This window comes from Neopelma chrysocephalum, unplaced genomic scaffold (genome assembly GCF_003984885.1).
Source record: "Neopelma chrysocephalum unplaced genomic scaffold, ASM398488v2 Primary Assembly neopelma1_60, whole genome shotgun sequence".
NCBI classification, from domain to species: Eukaryota; Metazoa; Chordata; class Aves; order Passeriformes; family Pipridae; genus Neopelma; species Neopelma chrysocephalum.
In genome coordinates this window covers 1,971,057-1,981,603 of record NW_020897715.1, presented here as the reverse complement: position 1 = coordinate 1,981,603, position 10,547 = coordinate 1,971,057, and positions in this window count along the sequence as shown.

The following is a 10,547-nucleotide window of genomic DNA, read 5'->3' as shown; positions in this document are numbered from 1 at the left end:
ATTTCTTGAATCTCTCCCAGTCTGATAATTGATCCTCCACAGGATTTCATGGGGGGAACAGGTAACACAAAGGGAGAGAGAAACGACAAAAAGTTTTCTGCACAGGTTTGATGAGATCAGGGCATGGTTTCTCTGGGCTTGGGCAGGACATTCCAAACCCAACCCGTGACATCAATGGATCCTTGTCTGGACATTAGATGGAGGTTTTTTCCCAGTCTCTGTCAGCCCAAGGCTTTTGTTTAAACTTAACAGTTTTCTTTTTCTCATATCCAAAATTTGGAATCCAACAGGCTGCATTCAGGTGCTGGAAGACTGAAATGAGGTGTCCCCAAAGCCTTCTCTTCTCCAGGCTAAACAATCCCAATTCTCTCAGTCTTTCCTCATAGCAGCTCCAGCCCTCTGATCATCTTGGTGGCCTCCTCTGGACTTGCTCCAACAGGTAATTTGTCAAACCAGTTGATGTTTTACATAAGTGATAAAGATCCAATTTTCCAGTAACCTGCAATACCTTATACACACTCTCTAACTTCAAAAGATGAAAAAAGAATAAGAATTGTTTTAAGAAAAAAAATATACCACCAAGATTGTGTTGTTTTCTTTTAGTTAGCAGGCTGAACTATGTAAAAATGAAGCTGGGGAGAAAGGATATGTACTGAAAGAAAAAAGTATATATTGTTGCATCTTTTATAAAAACAGAAGTAGAGATCTTCAATCTTCACTTATATTCTGAACACACTTTGATCAATCTTATTGAAAAATATGTCTGATAATATCCAAAGCAGACACAGTAGAAGGAAAAGTATAATGAAAAGCTTGCCATACATGCATATAGATTGGAGACACAATAAAAACCCTCAAGTGCTGGGAATATTTCAGTGTGTAGGATAATAAAAAAGGGTTTACACATCAATATCTTAACTATGTTTTATATTTTTTCGTTGGACAGAGAGGAAGATAATCATAATGAAAAAAAGAAACAAACACAAACAAAAAACCCAGACTAAAATATATGATAACAGTGAACCTAGGAAAAAACAGTCATAAGTAATTTTGTTTTAGTTTGTTTAATATGCAAAGAAATTCTGTGATGCAGTAGAATTGTACACACACAGAAAAGACGTGCTAAAAAATCTAACCTTTGTTGTTTCATTTCAAAATATTTTTACTACTTTCCAGAGGTGACCTTTTCAAATAATTTCAGTGGATTGTTTCTAGAAGAAAGTTTATTTTCTTTAGGCTTATGCATTTCTAAAGGGAGATAAAAATAAAAAAGAAAAAAAGTGGTGATAAAAAAGAAAAAAAAGGCTGTTATAATTTTCAGCTAATAATATTACGTCTGTTCCTTATGATAGGACACATTTTGATAGAAAATAAGCAGAAAGGGAGTGAAATGTAGAGAATATAAAATGAGAGTTACATTCATCCTCATCAATGCACAATTTCAGAATTTCCTATCACCTGACTTGATGTTAAAGCAATGATTTTATTTTCATTTCATCATCATTTTGTACCAAAATTTCTGAATTAAAAAAGAAAAGCCAAAAAAAAAAAGCCAATAGAAACTCCAGAAGCAAACAAACCAAAAATTAACAGCTAAGAAAATGTAACATAAGTTTAGGGGTAAGAGGTATGGTTAAGATCTTTACTACAAAGCTGTGTCTTGCTAACTGCTTTGAAAATTGCCTTAAGGATCACATGAATAACTTAACAAAACAAGCTTTGCAATAGTGATAGGTAAGTAATTTTTCATTTTGAAAGTAGACTAGAAAGCAGGTTTTCTCTGCATTAGATAACAAAAAAGGACCAAAGAGTAACACAACTAACCCCTTGCTTTAGAGTACAGCACTAGCAAGAGCAGCTGCACTACTTCCTTTTTTCCACTTTCTCACCTCCTCAATCCCATCTCATTTGAGAAATCAATTGCTGAATACACACCGAGGATTTTTATTCCTCCCTCTTCACCACTCCTACTACCTGAGAATATTACTGAAAACTACCTGTCCAGTATGGATGCCCTGGCCAGGAGATTATAAACTCTTATAACAAGGTATCATTACTCCTGTCCTAATTCACTTTGCATAAAGGAGTTAATGGTTCATTGAACCAGAAAGGACAGAGAGATTACAAAAGAAACCAATCTAATCAGTTAGAAAGAAGGAGACCTTGGTTCCAGTTTCAATTTTGAAAACCATCATAAAACTTCAGTGAATAATATCAAGTACAGAGACAGTCCTTAATGAAATGTCTACAGGATACTGTGGTGGTGGGAACTGTAACAACATTTTAGAAGAGGAGGATTAATAATATTAACTATCAGTATTATTAATTAAAGTACTAATTTTTATGCTTTGTATTCTTAGTTCTAGCCCTGAAGAGCATGTTAATAATTTTTTACATTAAATATATTAAGAAATTTAAAACAGCTGCAAATCAGAATATAACAGGATTAAAAAAAAAAAATGCAAACAAACCAATAAACAACCACCACCACCCCCCAAAACCTGCGATTGTAATTTATTAATGATATACAGGTTGAAATAGTCCCTGGTAAGAAAGAATGTAAAAAATTGTTATGATTTTTGTCTTGAGTAAGATGAGCAAAAGTGATGGTTGGAAGACTGTAATTTTAGTGTTACTGAGTTTAGCAAACTATTTCTTAAAATTCAGGTTTACAAAAATCCCAAGAAAAAAGAAAACTTGTTTAATGACACCTGTGTGTGCAAAATCTACAGGAGACAGATTCAGACAGCAGTTAACATATGAAAAATTACCTGTATATTTTGAAGTACTCCTACCTACTCATTTAAACCCATTGCCTTTTACAGTCATGAAAGTTTATTTAGAGCTTGGCAATATTAGACATCACTGGTGTCTGCTCTTATTCTCCAATCCATAGTACAGCTGTGGGCTTCAAACTTAAAAAATTCTATGTGATGTCCATGGCATAATTACCAGTGAAATCTACGTTTACATGAAGCTTTAATATTACTGCATGAAAATCAAGTCAGTTGCAGAAGAATTAAATTTCAATTAATTTTTTTGTATAATACATAATAGAGTTACTCTTTACGCTTGCATGCCAAGATGCATAAGACTTTTATACGGTTGGATTATAAAGTAGCTAAAGTTGAATTTTTTATAACTGCTACATTGCTATATCATAGCCATATATCTATTTAGCTATATAAAGAGAAAAATACTCTTACAGCTGATGTTTAAATCTATTTTTAAATATCTTTCCATTTATGTTAGGCCTCCGGACTCCCTTAACATTCCAATTTTCAGTGTCAGAACATTAAATCTTTTTTTTTCCTGAAGTCAGCTGATGTAAAAATAAGAAGAAAATTGAATCCTCACATTGCTGTTATCAGCATAGAAAGTAGAGGAATAACTACGAAATTCTCTTACCTGGATTGTTTGGCATTACTTACCCTACATATAGAGACACTTCAGAATATTTCTGATAGCTTGTGAAGAGCAGATGCCAGATAATTTTTAGAAATGAACAACAGTGCAAAACAACCATTACTTTTCTTGGAAATTTACTTTTCTTGGAAACAAGACCAGATAACCTCACAGAAAAATAAAGGTATTATTGTACCAGGAGAGGTTTAGATTAGGTATTAGGAAAAGTATTATCACTGAAAGAGTGGTCAGAGATCGGAACAGGTTGTCCAGGGAAGTAGTGGAATCACCATCCTCAGAAGTGTTCAAGAAACACGTGGATGTGGCACTTAGGGACGTGGTTTAGTGGTGAACATGGCAGTGCTGGCTTAAGGGGTGCACTCAATCTTAGTGGTCTTTTCTAACCTTAACAATTCTATGATTCTACAATTATTGAGGTTCATGAAGAAGCTTACACTGAATTTTGACAACTCCTGTAAATACCCTTTTCTTTCAAGGTCTCTTGAACATAGTGAAAACAAATCTACTACTGTATCCTACAAAACCTGTCTTCATTTTGTAATGTGAACTCAGCCTCGAAGACCTGTTTTCCAATAGTGTTACATGGTTGATTAAAACCAGAAACTGTGAATATTTTACTTTTAAAAAGTATTTTTTTTGTATTCTGTAAATTCTAACCTTCATGTACAAATGTTCTAATTAATTTTCCCTCAGACACTCATTGAAACGTAAAGTCATACAGTCTATCGCTCTTCTAACTCAACCCATTTCCACTCAAATTGGGTGCTTTACAGAGAGAAAACATTTTTAATGGATTTTATATTATTGAATTAAAGTAACAAACAAAAAAAAATCAGCACTCTACATGATATTAATTAGGCCAGCCTATGCATTTGAAGGTAATCTGTTTATTAGTGTGATTCAAACTGCTAATACTGAATTTCATAATAAATAGATCAGTTAATGAAGAGGCTAAATTAAGAGCTGTGGAAAACAATCTGGGAGACGAACAATAAAATATCTAATATTTACTATAACCTCGAATTCTCACAGAACACTTTCACTGTTTGTTCTAGGCTTATTATGATCATGGCTAGGCTTTGGGAATGAAGATTTGAGAAGGATTCTATCCACGCTTGCTTATTAACTGTGGTTATATATTACCAAATAATATACTGAAGAAATGGAAAATATTGAAAAAATAATATATGAAAGTTTAACCGTGTAAACTAAATACTGAAAAAGACAAGAAGAGATTCTTGTTTCTGTCCTGATTGGATGACTTACCCTTAATTTCAAACCTCATAAGGAGCGGGTTCTTGATCTCATGAACACAACCTTAACATTAAATAATCTGTTCAAGAATCCATTGCTAAAAATCCCTGTTTAGGAACTCCTGCAAAGAGCTAAGCAGTTCCTGAACTACTCTTCCTAAATTTTTTGGGAATATACCTTTCTGTGCAAAGACATAAACTCTAAGGTAAGGCACTTGAATCACAGCCTGCTCCTAAGAAACTCAGGTGTAGGCATTTGTAAGGATTGGATAGCATGAAGTAGAAAAATATTGGTGGAAAAATTACATAAAAGACAGTACAAACAGAAAAGACAAGTAATTAAAAAAAAATCACATATAGCAGCTTAAAGGTCTTTTTAGTACTCTTGATATTCAAATTACTAATTATATCTTCAGTCAGAAGACACATATTGAGTAAAGAAGATGGCTTAGCAGCTTCACAAAAGTTAATGAAAATCTATCATATTTGTCTGCTAAAACTCTTCTATGAGTATTATTCTTAAAAAAACATTTGTCAGATAACCTGATATTCATTCTTTTCCCAGGTGTCTCTACATCCTTGAGCTACATTTATGTACTCTAGTTCTTAAACATCAGATTCAGCTATGGTTTGGTAAGTATCACACTTATTAGAAACTACAGTAGTCAAATATAGATCAAAATTTACAAAATTGAAAGAAGGCCAAAGGAACAGAGTGGAGGTGTTCATATGCACCTGATTGTTTACTTCTGTGTCATCTCAGACAAGTGTTTTAATGCATATACATTTAGCTATATAAATAATAGTATTTTAGCCCTTCTGTTTTTTGAATACAAGGGCTTAAAATTTGGATCACCTGCCTGCCTGACTTCTCTGATGTTCAACTTTAAATTTAAATATTTAAAAACTTACTGAAATGATATTTTGCTTTCACATTCAGAAGATTTGTTTTCAGGATTTGTGAATTATTCCAGAAGGAGCCTGGTTTGTGTACGTATTAGTTGTCACAATCTTTTTCAGCATGATGCTCCAAAGGGTCTCGGCAGACCTCGATGATCAGGACGGTATCTACATTCGATATCGTACTGATGGAAGCCTATTCAACCTAAGGCGACTGAAGGCCCATACTAAGACCCTAAACCATCTTGTCCGGGAGCTGCTCTATGCTGATGACGCTGCCCTTGTTGCCCACACAGAAGCAGCTCTGCAGCGTTTAACATCCTGCTTTGCAGAGGCTGCTGAGCTCTTTGGGCTGGAAGTCAGCTTAAAGAAGACAGAAGTTCTCCATCAGCCTGCACCTCAGGAAGTCTCCCACCATCCCCACATCACCATCGGCCAGTCAGAACTCAATTCAGTCCAACAGTTTAATTACCTAGGCAGCCTCATCTCCTCAGATGGTAAGATTGATGGGGAGATAGACAATAGGTTAGCGAAGGCATATAGTGCCTTTGGAAAACTCCATAAACAAGTATGGCGTAATAAACACTTGAAGAAAAGCACCAAGATCAGTGTTTACAGAGCCATAGTGCTGTCTACTCTTTTATATGGTTCCGAATCATGGGTCATCTACCGCCACCACCTGCGTCTCCTAGAACGCTTCCATCAACGCTGCCTCCGTACAATCCTTAACATCCATTGGTCAGACTATGTGACCAATACATCTGTTCTCGAACAGGCAGCAATTACGAGTATTGAGGCCATGTTACTGAGAACGCAACTGCGATGGGCAGGGCACGTCTCTAGGATGAAGGACCACCGCCTCCCTAAGATCCTGCTCTATGGTGAACTTGCCACTGGCTGCCGCAAGAGAGGAGCTCCAAAGAAAAGATACAAGGACTCCCTGAAGCAACAACTCAGCCTCGGGCATATTGATCACCATAACTGGTCCACTCTGGCCTCTAATCGGGAGGCCTGGAGACAGACCATTTATAACGCTGCTGATGCTTTTGAGAAAGCACGCAGGATCACTCTTGAGGAGAAAAGACAACGCAGAAAGAATCGAACCTTGCAGAATATACCATCTAAGGAGTCTTTCTGCTGTGTCCTTTGCAACCGGACTTGCCTTTCTCGTATTGGCCTTTTTAGCCACCAACGCGCTTGCATGAAAAATGGGTAGAGCCCTTCCCAAATCTTCGTTCGCGAAGCCTAGCCATGATGACTCTGTTGGATTTTTCTGAAAGAGATGCTGCACATATCTTAGAGCAAACTGGGAAAACCGGTTCATTTCATGTGGACAGGTTATCAGATGTTGATAATACAGAGTTCTTTTCATGACATTGATAAGAATTCAAATATCCTTTCTGAAGTGATAATAAATTATGTTATATTCTTTTATTGTTGCTTATTATTACAAAGCTGGACACTTATGCCTTGTCTTTACTTCAGCATAAAAGCTGAGCCTCTAGGCTTTTTTAGCCACATCTATTTTGGTTGCAGTATTCTGTATTACAATCATATAGATTTTCAATGTCTTTTATTCTAACTATTCTCAGTAAATAATGGTCATCACAAACAGTCATAAAAGCATCTCTGTTTTAATCATAATCCAGGTAAGAACACTAGAAAATAACAAAAAGTAGCAACATGTAAGTAACTTTATGAATAGTAAAACCTGACTTGGTTATGAATTGTATCCATAATTGCCCTATCTCAGTCTTGAAGCAGCACTGCAAAGGTAAATAGTTCCCAGTAAAGTCAGGGCTGTGTACCTTCTAACCCCCTGCTTCCATGGGTGTTAGATCACATTTGTGTTTGCTCATCCTTTCATTCCTACAAATAATGTATTCTCAAAGATCACAGAGTCACAGAATGGGTCACGTTGGAAGAAACCACAGCAGGTCATCTGGTCCAACCTCCCTGCTCAAGCAAGGTCATCCCAGAGCACATGGCACAGGATTGTGACCAGATCGTTCTGGAATATCTCCAGTGAGGAGACTCCACACCCTCTCTAGGCAATCTGTTCCAGTGTGTAGTCACTCACACAATAGAGTTCTTCTGGGCTTAGAACAAACATTTGTACATGAAACAGGTATTTATCACAGAGAGAATCCTGTGCTATTGGAAAACAACTTATTGCTTTTTCTTTCTCAGTGGCATGGTCCCGGATATGAGTCAGCAAGGGAAGGACACAAGTGTGGTGCTACTTTTAGACACCTTGATTTCCTCAAATACTGACCTAGTAAAAAAGGTGAAGGCAGAATAAGTACCCTACTGCATGGAAAAATATTCAATCACTGTCTACCAAGCTATCAAAATATTTAAAGAATTCTGAGTGGGAAATGTTCACAAAGTATTCTTAATCAGTAGGTGTGGTGGTTTGACCCTGGCTGGATACCAGTGCCCATCACAGCTGCTCTATCACTGCCCTCCTCAACTGAATAGGGGAGAGAAAACTAAACTAAAGACTCATGAGTTAAGATAAGGACCGAGAGAGATCACTCACCAGTTACCATCATGGGCAAAACAGATTTACCTGGGGAAATTATTTGAATTTATTATCAATCAAAACTTTCCCAGCTTAACTTTATTCCCGATTCTCTATCTCCTCCCTCCCCAGCAGCACAGGGAGATGGGAATGGGTGTTATGGTCAGCTCACCACAGGTCATTCTTGCCACTGCTTCCTTCTAATGGAGAGAAGTCCTTCTCCTGCTCCAGAGTGGGGTCTCTCCCATGGGACACAGTCCTCCACGAACTTTTCCAGTGAGTCCTTCGCACGGGCTGCAGTTCTTCACAAACTGCTCCAGCCTGAGTCCCCCTCAGGGTCACAAGTCCTGCCAGCAAACCTGCTCCAGTGTGGGCTCCTCTCTCTGTGGGGTCACAGGTCCTGCCAGGAGCCTGCTCCATCACAGGCTTCCCATGAGGTCACAGCCTCCTTCAGGCATCCACTTGTCCTGATACGGGGCCATCCATGGGCTGTGGGTGGATTTCTGCTCCATCATGTATCTCCATGGGCTGCAGGGGCACAGCTGCCTCACCATGGGCTGCACCAGGGGCTGCAGGGGAATCTCTGCTCCAACTCCTCCTCTCTCTCCTTCTTCACTGACCTTGGTGTCTTCAGGGCTTTGTTCTCACATATTTTCACACCTCTCTTCTGAGGCCACAATTACTTCTGTGCAATAATATTTTTTTTCCCTTCTTAAAATGTTGTCACAGAGGTGCTACCCTGTGCAGAGCAAGAGGTAGTATTTCTAAGCCATTTTACTCCCAGGGACATGATCAGGGACTGAATAGATCAAAGGAAAGTGGGAAGCACCCTTTTAAGCATGTTGCATTGAATAGGAATATCTGCCCTTTCTTACATTTGTCTTTATAATATAGAGAATCCTATTAAAAATAAGATTCCCAACTATTACTTAATAATGCATCATTTTTAGTTGAGTGACAGAAACGATACATTAAAGCCTGAGTGAGGGGGAAAAAAAGTGTCAAGTTTTCCCCACAGTTATAACCTTTGTCTCTTTCATACATTTGAAGTCATTGCTGAATACAAAAAGAGCCACATGATGGGCTTCTAATTGAAACTGTAGATGGATTCTTGAAATTGTCTGTGAAGAATGAACCCCAATTCTTCCATCCTAATTGCAGCTCAGCAAAAGTTGTAGTTAAAATAATTACTGTATTCAAGCAGCAGAGAACTGTATTTTTACCCCCTCCATATTGCCTTCCTCACCTTAATAAGAGAAGTTGTCACAGTGGAAGGCACTCTCTCCTGTGAGGACAGGCTGTCCTACAAGAAAAGGCTGAGAAAAATAGGATAGTTCAGCCTGGAGAAGAGAAGGCTACATGGAGACCTTACTGCAGCTTTTCAGTACTTAGAGGGGGCTCATAAGAAAGATGGGGACAAATATAGGACAAGAGGTAATTTTATACCCTTATATGGTAGATTCAGACTAGATATAGGAAGAATTTTTTTTACAATGAAACACTGGAATAGGTTTTCCTTAGTGTCATTTAAACATCCCTTCCAACTCAAACCATTCTGTAATTCTATAATTCCAAGAATATCATAGACCTGCTTGGAAAGATGGGATTTTCCACATGGAATATAAAATCAATGCACCATTCATAAACAGTCAAGTGTCTTCAGGACATGTAAGAGTGAGCTACATTTGGGGGGTTTCTTGGGGGAAGTGGAAGGCACTTAGCCTTCAGTGCTATGTTTCTTTGGAGATATTCACCAACAGACAACATTCCCGTGCCTCTCCATCATGCCTTATTGATGACCTTGTGTCACTCACCCATCTGTCCACAAGCAGTCCTCCCTACAGCTCTGCAGCAGGATTCATTGCCTCCTAGGTCTCTGCTCCTCTTTCTGTAGGTCATTAACTCTAAGCAGCATGCTCCACTGAGCAATGTATTCCTTCCTAATTACTTCAGTCACCTCATGAATGAAAACATACTCATTCTTGCTGAGACAGAACTGAAGGATTTTTATCTCCTTAGGAGATAACTGCTTCATAACTGAGGATCCTCACTTGGGCCACTTTCATCATCAGTAATTTAAAGGCCTAAAGAACTGAAATATTTATTTGTTTAAATCTTGATGACAGATGAGCATCTCTTTGATGGGCAGATCAAAAGATCTGCAGAAAACATTCATCAGTTCCACTTAATTTTAGCCTGAATCAAGTAGGTTTAGCTGACAATATAACTGAGCATAGGAGCAGAACTATAATTTATAATGGCAGGAAATAAAATGTCTGGTTACTTTAGGAAAGTAAATTTAAAGGTATCACATAGATCAATAAACTACAGCAGAAGTGTTAACTATGTTTTATAGAAGTTACAGCTACTTTAGCAAAGCATTTGGTACTGTTTCCCACAGCCTTCTCCTAATCAAATTCACAAGATACAGACTGGATTGATGG